Raw genomic sequence first — 12,248 nt, 5'->3', positions numbered from 1 at the left:
ACACACAAGGGAGATCTGCAGGGCCTCTCTGTGCCCACGTTCTTCACTTAGCATGTCCTCCAGGTGGTCCCTGTTGTCACAAAGGACAGGATTGGGGCTGCCGATGGCTCAGCAGCATTGCATAGAACCCTACCACATTTCATTATGCGCTCATCTGACTCTGGGCACTGAGGCTGATTGCTTATCTTGGCATTGTGAATAGAGCTGAGGTCACCCCATTCACTGTCCTATTTATAGACGTCCACGCAAGCAGGCTTTCCCCCAGTGACGTACAAGTGTGATGTGTGTGCGCAGCTGCTGAATTTCCCAGGTCGGATTCCATAAACAACAAAGACACTCACTTTATACAAGATAGTGTTTATTTAAATAATAATATAGAAGCAATAGCAAAAACAAAACTGCAAATGCAAGTGTGAGAGAAGAATATATGGCACCAGATCCAGGAAACACCAACACCTGAAAGTCCCAGGGAAGCTTTTCAGGTCCCAGCTGGAAGCCCCAGGCAGAATGTCTTTCTACGGGTGAGACTCCAAACTCGTATTCCCAGGGGGGCTCCTGAAATACAAGTCAGAACAGAAACCTGTGTTCTAGCAACCTGCATCACCTGGTATGCCCTCGAGGACACTTCATGTCCACAAAGACTGGCCAGATTCCCGCAAGGGAGGAAGGGATGATCTCCAGATACCTGATTGACTGAGTTCCCCTGGGAGAGTCACACCCAAGTAGAAGGCAGCATTCTGTAGATGTTCCATCAAGGGTGTGGGAAGGTCTTGGCAGGCACATGCAGAGGGAAGATCTTTCATGCTTTCCTTAGCCTTTGACCCCCTGAGACCCTCAGCAGAGGACTCCTGGAAGGGATTGCTCTCCTCCATGCAGGCATGCACCTGCTGGTTGCCAAAGGGGGTGCAGAGAAGGGAGCTCTGCTTGTCTAGCTAGTCAGGGGTTCTGTTGGGATGCAGCCTCTGTTCAGCATCCAGCCAGCTCCCTGCAGATGCTGCTGACTGAGTAGGAGGCACAGGGTGTGTTCTTACCTACAAGGGCACGTTAAAGCCTCAGCTTCCCGTGACTAGACAAGGTCTCCATAGAGAAGAACCAAGGTCCTCAGTCTCTGTCTAGAGCTCCAGGACTTAATTTGATTTTCTAGAAAGGTCAAGATTCCTTTGTCCAGGTTTGTCCAGGATCTTCCTTCTGGTCTACTCAGGCCCGGATTCGGATGTGTTTTGGAAATCCTAATAAAGTGCATTTCCCCGTTCTCCGTGTGTCTGGGTCTTGTTTGGTGATGCAGCATCACCACCTTATCGAAGCGCGATGGCCCTGTGCGCACATTGGTTTCTCCCCCCACAAACTTCCACATGGACTGGGGTGGGGGGGCCTGTAGAACTGGCTAATGGAACATTCCGGGGACAATTGGAGGCAGCCAGTGTCCCTTTCATGGTGGATGAGGAGCCACGGGTGGTGCACAGTGGCTTAGCCACACACAGGGACAGTTCTGCTTTAACTGGGTGATTGCTCAAGGCGGGGCACAAGGCCATTCCAGATGGTAAATGGACACAGTGGGATGGTTCTGGGGACAGTGTCCACCTGACGGGACTGGGGTCAACCACGGGCCTTGCACATGCTGGGCAAGTGCGCTCCCGGGGCCGCCTCCCAACTCCTGGCTCTTGCTGTCTCAGGTGGGCCCTGCCGGCTTTGTGTTTGGGCCAGGGGCACCTCTAGTCCAGACTGTCCCTACACCCATCCCACCCACCCTCCACCTGGTCACTAGTGGAATCCGGCAGCAGGGGCCCTTCCTGCCTTCTCTAGTGCAGCACTGCACATTTGCTGTCACCCCATGAAGTGATTCATTCCCATGGTAGAGCAGGCCACCCGGGGAGGGCACAATATCCCCTGGGAACTAGGGACATGGGTGGCCTGGACAGCTGTGAGCCCAGACCTGGGTGGTCATGATGTAGAACACCCCATTTTCCTGACAGGAAGCAGGTGACCTCCCTGGGCAGTGAAGGCTGAAACCCTGGCAGGGGCAGCGGGGCACATGGCTGAGGGGGACCCTGGGTTTGGGCAGCAGAGACCTTTCTGGGATTGATCTGAACCAAGGGGCTTGAGCCACCCACAGCCCCCAGCCTCCCTGCTGTGCTTCTCGGATACCCGATTCGATGTCCAAGACCTGAGTGCAGCACCAGCTGGCCGGTTCCCCAGCTCTACTGGCCCTTCCACAAGACTCAGGGTTGTGGGGAGGCCTGCACCTGGCAGCACGCCTGAGAATCAGAATCCCTGACACCCCAGGCTTTGAGGACGTGGCCACAGCCCTAGGTCCTGGGCTGGGAGCCTGGTGAGGTGCGGGCCTGTGATCCCAGGGCTTCAGAGACTGAGCAAAGAGGATGGCAGGCTCAAGGCCAGGTTCAGCAATTAGCAAGACCCTGTCTCTAGAGAGAACAGAGCTGCCTGTGGCAGTGTCCAGCGTTGCCTGGCATGGGGGGCCCTGGACTCCACCCCATGCTGCCAAACGGGAAGGAAGCTCACAGACCCCGTGAAGAGAGGCGTGGCCTCAGGGCCAGGGGGCTGCCTGACACAGGGTGGCCAGGGAGAGCCACCATTCAGTGCTGCCCGCTGACATTCAACTTTCAGGTACACAGTGGATGGTTTTCTTTTTTTCAGGAAGTCTGTCCCACATAATTGCACTCCCGGGACATGCTTACGCAAAGGACGGTTTGTAGTTTGAGGGACTCCATCCTGTGGCACACATATGGGATTTTATTTTCTGCACCAGGAACTTTCTGGTGCTGGAGGAGCCCTACAACCACAGAGCTGCATCCTTAAGCTACTGTGATTTCTGTTTTTTTCAAACTGGGAATCGGACCCAAAGGCACTTTTCCACCGAGCCACATCCTGGCCCTCTGACATTTTTGACTTTGAACAGGGGCTCCCTGAGGTGCCCGGCTGGCCTTGCAATGCTCAAGCCTCAGCTTCCCCGAGTCTCTGGGTTTGTGGCCATGTGCCACCGCCACAGGCTAGGGACATTCTTATTTATGCTCAGAGTTCACAGTGTTTCTGAATTTTGAATTTTGCTCTGTTGTGTTTTACTTGACAACGCTATTCCGGCTTCCAGGGGCCCAGTGGTTTCTGATCACTGCTGTGTGGCAGAACTGCCTCCCTGCCAACGCTGTGTGCCATAATAGTCAGTCTGACACAGGCCGGCTCAGTGTGCAATCTGCAGTGACTTGAGTATGGTTTTGAAGCTGGTCCTGGTGGCCTTGCCTATGATCCCAGCCACTCTGGGAGCTGAGACATTAGGGTTGCAAGGGGGAGGCCAGCCTCAAGAACTTAGGGAAGACTGCCTCCAAACAGATGCATACACAAAACTGGGGGTGTCGCTCAAGGCTAAAGCTCACCTGGGTCCAATCCCTAGTACGGAAAAGACAAGACCAGGGAGAGGTCACGGGCCAGGCTGCAGCCCTGGTAAGAGAGCAGTCGTTCAGGTGATTAAAGGCTCCTTACCTGAGTGGAAGTCAGGATGCTCCTCTGTTCTGGAAAGGACCCAGCAGAACAAGGGAGAGCTTGGGTGCTGGTTAGTCATCCCAGGAGTCTGGGCGCCACCAAGGCAGAGCATTGGGGGTGTGACAAAGGCTTCCCTGGGGCATTTAGGAAGACAGCAGCACAAGGTCCCTGGCTCTGCCCCTGGACCCCCACCAGCGCAGAGAGCGCTTCCTTCAGCACTGGCACAGAACCAGGGGGCTCTGCCACTGAGCTTCATCCCCAGTCCTTTTGCTGGCACAGGGTCTCCCTAAGGCGCCCAGGGGGCCTCCAGCTTGCAGCCCTGCGGCCTCAGCCTCTGAGTCTTTGGGTGGCAGGCCTGCACCACTGCCCCCAGCTTGGGTCTCTGACGCTGAAAGACTTAGGATGATAGGACAACTGAACCGGGGCGGTGAAAATCGCTGCAGGTGCAAAGCCTTCATCCACACAGATCACTGAACCGAACTTGAGCTGAGCCAAAGGCCACAGTCTCCCAGAGGCTGGGCGGCCCGCCCTGCTCCCTAAGCGGCAGAGACCAAGGCGCGCCTTCCGTCCCGGCCAGCAGGGGGCGCGCGCAGCGAGGACACGTTGGGCCAATGCTAGTCCTTCTGGCTAGCAGAGGGCGGGGCGACCGCTCACTCAGGGGCCGCCAGAGCAGGGCATCCTGCGGGTCTTGGTTTCAAGCCCGGCTCCACCGATCGCTGGCCACAAGCCCCTTCATGTCTGTCTCTATGTCTTATTTCACTCTTCTCAAGTGGGGCCAATAAAACACTGACCTACAACCTATTAGCACGTGGTCCTAAGAACATCGGTGACTTTAAAATGGCTCCAAGTCCCACCCCAGGCTTAGCACAGATGACCTGTGCTAAGTGCTGTTACTCAATTTGTAACTGTAGAAATTTGGAAAGGACCGTCCCATGGGGTTGAACTCACTGATTTTCAGTTCAGCCCCTTCGGGACATTAAGAGGTGTCAAAGTGAATTTCCGAAAAACCATTTTCCTACGACTTTTTTTGCCAGGGAGAGGTTTCTGGGGATTGAACTCAGGGACACTGGACCACTGAGTCACATCCCCAGTCCTCTTTTGTATTTTATTTAGAGACAGGTTCTCAATGAGTTGCATCTTGCTTTTGCTGAGGCTGCCTTAGAACTCTTGATCTTCCTGCCTCAGCCTCCCAAGGTCCTGGGATTACCACTGTGCGCCACTGCCCCCGGCCTCTGGACCTTTTTAATTTAGTATCATTTTTGGTACTGGGGATCAAACCCAGGGACACTTTGCTGTTACTGAAAGCTCTGTTGTTTCCCGATGCCAATTCGATGATGATGAGGACAGTTTTGAGAAAAAGGAAAAAGTCTTATTGCTTTGCTTTCAAAAGAGAAGCCCAGGGGACTTCTGTCAGAGGCTGTGACTGGGCCCATGGAGGGGAACAGGGAGCTTCTGCAGAGGTGGTTCAAAGGCTGCATTCCACGCGCTCTCTGTTGCAGTGTAAGTCACGTGTTAATGTGGGAGACAGTCATTTCTGAGATCTTCTGGGGCCCTCCCCACAGGCTGGACTACCTTTTGGCCATGGTGGGTGTGTACTCAAGGACAGAGAGTTCTGCCTGGGAGGGGGAAGAAAGGTGATCCCGTTTCCCCTGGGATTAGGGAGGGGGAGCTTAGGGAGGAGCAGGGAGAGAGGAAGAGAAGGAAACGTGTCCATTTAAACTAAGTTGCAGTGGCAGAGCAGCAAGGGCTGCGTTCAAAGCATGAAGCGGACACTGTTACAGGACAGGGCACGATTGTGGGAATTGAGCCAGACCTCGTCTCAAAAATACTGGTCATAACACCGTATCTGGGGACAGAGTCTGATAAAGACTTGCTGGTTGCTGGATGCAGTGCTGCATGCCCACCGTCCCAGTGACTGGGGAGCCTAAGTAGGAGGATGGCAAGTTTGAGATCAGCCCTGGTTCAAAATAAAAAAAATAAAAAGGGCTGGAATGTGGCTTAGTGGTTGGGTGCCTGTGGGTTCATATCCAGCACCAAAAATTCAAAACAAAGCAAAACCTGGTGTTTGACCCTTTTTTTTGAGGGGGTACTAGGGATTGAACTGTCTAGGGTCTAAACCCTGGGGTTCTTTTCCCTTATTTATTTCCACACCACTAGCTCCATCCCCAGTGCTGACCTCACCTTAATCATGCCCCCTGACCTTCTCTGCTAAGCCTCGACCTGGCGGCCTTCCTGTCTTTGACCCACCCAGCCCAGTCTTACCAAAGATCTGGACAGGTGTGTCCCTGCTCTTGTTATCTGATCACTCCTGAGGGCTGACCACCTTCCCATCCCCCACCTCGATGTAGAAAGACCAAGAATCCTGCCAGGTCAGCTTTGGCAAGATCCTGCACCCTTGAGTCTCCTCTCCCCAGTTTCTACCCTGAAGCCTCGTTGCTCCTTGCCTATGGAGCTGCCCCATTTGCCTTCCTGACTCTGGAGTGGACTCTGTCTGTCTCCCCTGTGGAGTTGGTCTTGGCACCTGCTGTGGTGGTGCTGAATCAAGTCTCAACAGGCAGCTCAGGAGAGAAACCAGAGGGGACAGGATGTAGCAAAGGCACAAACTGCTCCTGTAGCAAGTGGAGGCCCAGGGTCACATCCCAGCTTTGCAAAGAAACAAGGAGTGGAACACATCTTGACCTAGTCAGCCTCACCCTGGGGCAGGGAAGAGAATGAGTGCTGTAGGGTTTTTATATTTTTTATTTTTTGGTAGTAGGGAATGAATCCAGAGGTGCTCAACCATTGAGCCACACCCCAAGCCCCCTCCCCCATTTGTTCTTGTAGGGTCTTGCTGAGTTGCTTGGGGTCTCACTAAATTGCTGAGGTTGGTTTGAAGTCATGATCCTCCTGCCTCAGCCGCCCCAGCCACGGGGATTACAGGCGGGGCCACAACACCCCTGGGATGCTGTAGCTTTGCAGGTCACATAACCCTGGTTACAATCACCCCACTCTGCATTTGTGGAAAGTGACCAGGGACAACAGGAAAACAAGGATGTACCTGTCATATATTCACAGGCCTTGAATTTCATGTGTGACAAACTCTATTATTTGTGGTTTTTCTTTCAAAACTTTCAAAAGACAGATTTCCGGGTGCATGCCTGGAATCTCAGATACTCAGGAGGCAGAGGCAGGAGGATCACAGATTGGAAGCTGGCCACCTCAATTTAGTGAGATCCCATTCAAAATGAAAAAAATAAAATAATGATCTTGGTATGTAACTCCGTGGTAGAGGACTCCCTGGGTTCAATTCCAAGTACCAAAGAAATAGACAAAATTCTCAGCTCACAGACAGTTTGATACCCCAGTCCTTGACAGCTGGGCATTCCACAAGCGGACAGGAGAGCCTGGTAACCTCACATGGATGCACAGAACTCTGGCCTCATCTGCAGGAGGTTCTCAATGCCAGAGGGATGCCCTTCAGTCAAAGGGCGGGAGGAGGCCACCTGTGTTGTGACCCTCTGGGCTGTCTCTTGCAGCAAGGGGATCATGCACCAGGGGACTCGGGGTGTGTAGGTGGAAGGGAGTTAGGAAGGAGGGGCCTGCTCTGGGGTACCCCCAGGCGGGTCTCAGGAGCTGGGTGGCTGGCTGAACCCTCCAGGGCTGCACTGTCCCAAAGGAGGCACAGTTCCAAGCTTGGGTCTTCTGGGGGCGCCAAGGTCAAGCTGTTTCTCTGTGTGTTTCAACAGCATTCTGAAAAGGTCCAGTTTGTTTGCATCCTGCCATGCTTCAAACTGACCTCCTCTGAGGTTGGTGTTGCTGGATTAAGTCCAAGGGGAAAGCAGTCGTCCTGCTGGGACCATCAGACCACTCCTAAGAGTGTGCAGTGCCCAGTCAGCTGGGAGCCTCATTTCCTTCTTGATTCTTTCTTTTGTTCTGCAGTGGGGATTGAACCCAGAGTGCTTTTCCACTGAGCCTCATCCGCAGCCCTTTGTGTTTTTTGAGACAGGATCCCCCTGAGGAGCTGAGGCTGTTGCTCAGATTCTGAGGCGGGAAAGGTGAATTCCATCCCCATGTACAACTGCAGTGCACTAGTGGGAACATGTGTAGCTGGGTGCGTGGTGCCTGCCCAGAACACCAGTGGCTCAGGAGTGGGAGGCAGGTGGATCAGGAGTTCAAGGCCAGCCTGAAAGATGGGTGAGGCCCTTAGCAACTTAGCAAGACCCTGTCTCTAAATAAAATAGAAAGAGGACTGGGCTAGTGTCTCAGTGGTCCATACCCTTGGGTTCCATCCCCAGCACCCAAAGAAATCAATGAAACTTAGTGGGGGAGCTCAGTGGTGGAGTCGTGCCTCCTACGCTTGAGTCCTTGAATTGGCTTCCCACACTGAAAAGTAAGTAGACAATAAAAACACCATGTGGCCCTTGTGCTCCAGCAGTCTCACAGCTGGGCCTGCACAGGGAAGGTATCTTTCCTTCTTCTTATGGACTACTGTATCCCCAGCACCTGGGATGCAGCCCAGCACCCCTTAGGTGCTCAGCATAAGGTAAGTGGAAGCAGTCCACCCAGTCTGGAAGGAGCCTGTTCCCTCCCTTTCCTACCTTCCCTCCCTAGGAGGAAGTGTGGATTAAGGGTGGCTTCCATGTGACCCAAGAAGAGGATCATCACCACCCAGAGTCTGAGCAGAACCCTGGGACAGATGGGATCACAGCCAGGAATACTGTGCATGGGAGGATTCAAAAAAGTGGATCTTCACAAAAGCCAGCATTGTTATTATTATTGACAGAACAGAATGACACAGCCAGGGACTGGGTGGGTGGGTGCAGAGTTCAGGGCAATGACAAGGACAAGGACATGGGATGACTTGCAAACTAAGTCCTTTCACTTCTGCAGGGACATTTTTTCCCCTCCTGGGGTTTCAACCCAGGAGCACTCCACAAGGGAGCTAAGCCCCACCCTTTTGATTTCTTATTTTGAAACAAGGTCTTGCAAAACTGCCCAGGCTGGTCTGACCTGGCCTCCTCCTGCCTCAGCCTCCTTGAGTAGATGGGACCAGAGGCAGCTCCATGCTGCTCAACTGCAGGAACAATTTCTGAGGAGGGGAAGCTCAGTCTCTCTCGTCCCCCATTGTCCCCAACAACCTCAGGATGTCCACCATCACTGCCCAGGTCTTTGGATTTTTTTCTCTCTGTCATAATTTCAATTAAAAAAAAAAAAAAAAACTTTCTTGGGTGTGGCAGCACATGCTTGTAGTCTGAGCTGCAGCGGGAGGCTGAGACAGGAGGATAGGAGGGTGGAGGTCAGCCTGGCCCCAACAACCCATCTCAAATGAAAGATACAGGGCTGCGGGTCTGCCTCCATGGTAGACCATTGCCTGCATCCATCCCACAGGTGACAATACTGCTCAGCACTTTGCCAGGGGCCTGGACAGTCTGGGAACACTGAAGAGAGAGGGTGGGTCTCCATTGGGGAGATTGTGCAGTGTTGTGCTCCTGCTCTTTTAAGAGGCTGCAGGGCCAGGGGTGGAGGATGAGTATGTCCCTGACACATACAGTGTCTCACGGGGGCGGTCCCTGGACAGCAGCAGGACAAGTTTCAGAGCATTTACTTTGTATTCAGTATCAGAAGTAATCTAGAGATGGTTTACAGCACACAGGAGGCCCAGTGTGGTGGCCACACCTCCAAAGCCAGTGACTCAGGAGGCTGAGGCAGGGGGATGGCGAGTTCAAGGCCAGCGCAGGCAACTTAGCAAGGGTTGGGGATGTAGCTCAGTGGCAGAGTGCACATGAGTTCACGTCCAGTACCAAAAAAAAAAAAAAAAAGGAATTTGTGGGCAACTGTCCTTCTGAGGCCAGGAAGAGGGACGTTCAGGGAGGTCATTCCTTCCACAAGCTGAGGCATCCCTGGGAAATGAAGGGGGCCCCCGAGTTTGTGGTCACAGAGTGACAATTCTGCAGGCCTCAGAAGGACTGTAAGGAAGGACTGTGTCCGTGTGGCAGGAGACCATCCCTCCACCTGCTAGAAGCAGGATGCAGCCTGGGGGTCAGGCAGGGCTGCTGGAGGGACCCCCAAGCCTGGCGCAGACACAAGGATGGTGCAGAGTCGTCCTGTCATGACCCGCATCTGGGACCTGAGCCTTTAGAAGGTGACCCTCCTGGGACACAGCCTTCTTGCCTTCTTTGCCAAACACGTCATCTGCCCCTCATGGAATCCTGCTGAGCCTCCTGGCAAATGCTGTGGGCTTAGGCAAAAGGTGGGCGCAGCTCTCACAGCCAGAAGGGCCAGATCTGCAGGGCTGTGCCCTCTTGGACTCACTCCCTGACTTGAGCGCCTTGGTTTTCTTTGCTTTCTCCCCTTCTGTCGTATTGCTGCATTATATCACGGGCGGTGGCGGTGCCCTGGCACCATATTGCTACAGCGCACAGTGCAGCGATATAGTTTAGTCGGTATCATTCCCCACTATTTCCCCTTTGCCTCCCCTCCTCCCTCCCCGTCTTTATTTCTTTACTACTTCCTGAAATTGCTTTCTTGTTTGGTACATGGGATTGAACCCCGGGGTATTTTTCCACTGAGCTACATCCCCACCCGTTTAATTTTGTATTTTGGAAGAGGGATCCTGGAGCTCCTGCCCAGCTTCCTGAGTGTCTGGGATGAGGGCCCCTCCACACAGCTCAGCTCCCCCATTTTCAAACTCTACCTGCACCCCTCCTTCCCCTTCTGGGTTTCCTGCTATGCCACAAGGTCAATTGGGGGGTTTTATGCCGAGGATGTCAGAAATATTTCCACTTTTTTTCCCCTTTTATTGGGGCGGGGCACTGGGGATTGAATGGAGGGGCACTTAACCACTGAGCCACATCCCCAGCCTGTTTTTATATTTTATTTTCAGACAGGGTCTCCCTGAGCTACTTAGGCCTCACCAAGGTGCTGAGGCTGGCTTTGAACTCCCGATTCTCCTGCCTCAGCCTCCCCAGCCTCTGGGATTACAGAACTGTTTCCACTCTTGTATGCAAGTCACTTTCAAAAAGAGTCACTTGAGCCAGGCCTGGTGACACAGGCATGCACCCCTCATCCCAAGGATCAGAAGGCTGAGGTGGACTTTCACCAGTTTCCCACCAGCCTTGGTGGCTCAGCAAGACCCTGTCTCAGAAGGCGGGCTGTGGGCTTACCCAAGTAACCTGCCGTGCAGACCTCACAACCACAAAGTCTGCAGACTCTGCAGTCTCTCCTGGGGAGACAGGCAACTCCAGAGAGAAAGCCCCAGCCCTGGAGTGTGAAGTCCAGGTCTCCCTGACCTCTCCCAGCCCAGCCACAAGCCCAGCGTCTGATACGTGATACGCCCCACGAGGGTAAGGAACACGGACACAGACACCGCTAGGCCGGGGGCAGTGTGCACGCCGGGGATCCCAGGGACTGCAGAGGTTCGGGCAGGAGAGGGACAGTCCAAGCCAGCCAGCCATTCCGGGAGGCCCTCAGCAGCTTAGTGAGACCCTGTCTCAAAATAAATAAGGCAGAGATGCGGCTAGAGTCTAGGTGCCCGTGGGTTCAGACCCAGTCACAAACGTGAAATCTAAAAGTGGATGGAGTGGAGTGCCCCACATGGGCTCACTCTCCTGGGGCAGTGCAGCTCGCTCACTTCATTCACAATCGGTAAGCAGCAAAAGCATCCTTTGCTTTAAGGCTCTGGGGATGGTGGCCAGGAGCAGTCTCACAAGGAGCTCATCCCCAGGCTTACTGAGTGATTCCTCAACTTACTTACTTATTTTCAGGTAGCACTGGTTGTTGGAACCCGAGGCGTTGCCCAGTACTAGCAATATTCTACCACTGAACTGTTCCCCAGCCACTCTTATTTTTTATTTTGAGACGGGTTCCACGTTACCCTGGCTGGCCTTGGATTGGGATCCTCTCCCCTTGGCCTGTGCCACTACAGCCTGCGTGGTGCTGGGCATTAAACACACGGACTTTTCAATCTGTGAGGGGAGTGTGATTAGTGAAGGTGGACCCACAGCCGCAGGGTGGGTAGGGGAGGTGCTGGCCCGGCCCAGAGGGTGGGGCCCTGGTCCCCAGGGCTCTCCCTGTCCTGAGGCAAAGGGGCCTGCAGTACATAAGAGCCCAGCAGGGCGGGTGCACGTGGTCGGGAAGGCTGGTGAGCCTCTGCAGGGACATTAGGGGCATTTCCAGGCCAGGCCTCCTTTATGACATTATTTCTGGGCTGGCTTTTGTGGAGAACCCTGGGACTGGAATTCTTCCCAGCCATCCCTGAAGCCCTGGGAATGAGCCTGTGAGCAGGCTCCTTGGCTTCCCTCCTCCACACTGTGGGGCAAAGCCTTGCCTCAGGTGCTGGGCAGGTGTTCTGTGGACCCCAGGACCCACGGCCCATCCCAGGCTGGTCTAATGTTGCTTCTCTTTTCTCTTTAGGTGTCTGAAGCCCTCCACTCGTGCTTCAGGTGTGTTGTCCGCTGGGTGAGTAGACGTGTCTTCTCAGTTGCTGGCTGGCCTGCAGCCTGGCCTCCTGCCTCAGCCTCCGCCTCGCTGGGTCTCGGGTATGGCCTCTGAGCCTGGCAGTGGACCTCCCTGATGGCTCTGAGACAGCTCAACCTGTAGCTCTCAAACTGTGGGGGCACTTTCTGTGCTACGGAGAAAATTGCCGCCAGGGTTTGAGTGTTACCGATCGGGCAGGCCGGGAGAGGTGCCCTCTGACCTCCGTCTTGGCCAACCGCGCCTTTTCCTGCGCACGTCGTGCTCTGGATCTGAGCAGCGGTGCTTCCAGGCAGTGGCCT

Source organism: Sciurus vulgaris (genome assembly GCF_902686455.1).
Source record: "Sciurus vulgaris genome assembly, chromosome: 17".
Classification (NCBI taxonomy): Eukaryota; Metazoa; Chordata; class Mammalia; order Rodentia; family Sciuridae; genus Sciurus; species Sciurus vulgaris.
The sequence above is the reverse complement of the archived record's forward strand: the minus strand, read 5'-3'. Positions refer to the sequence as shown.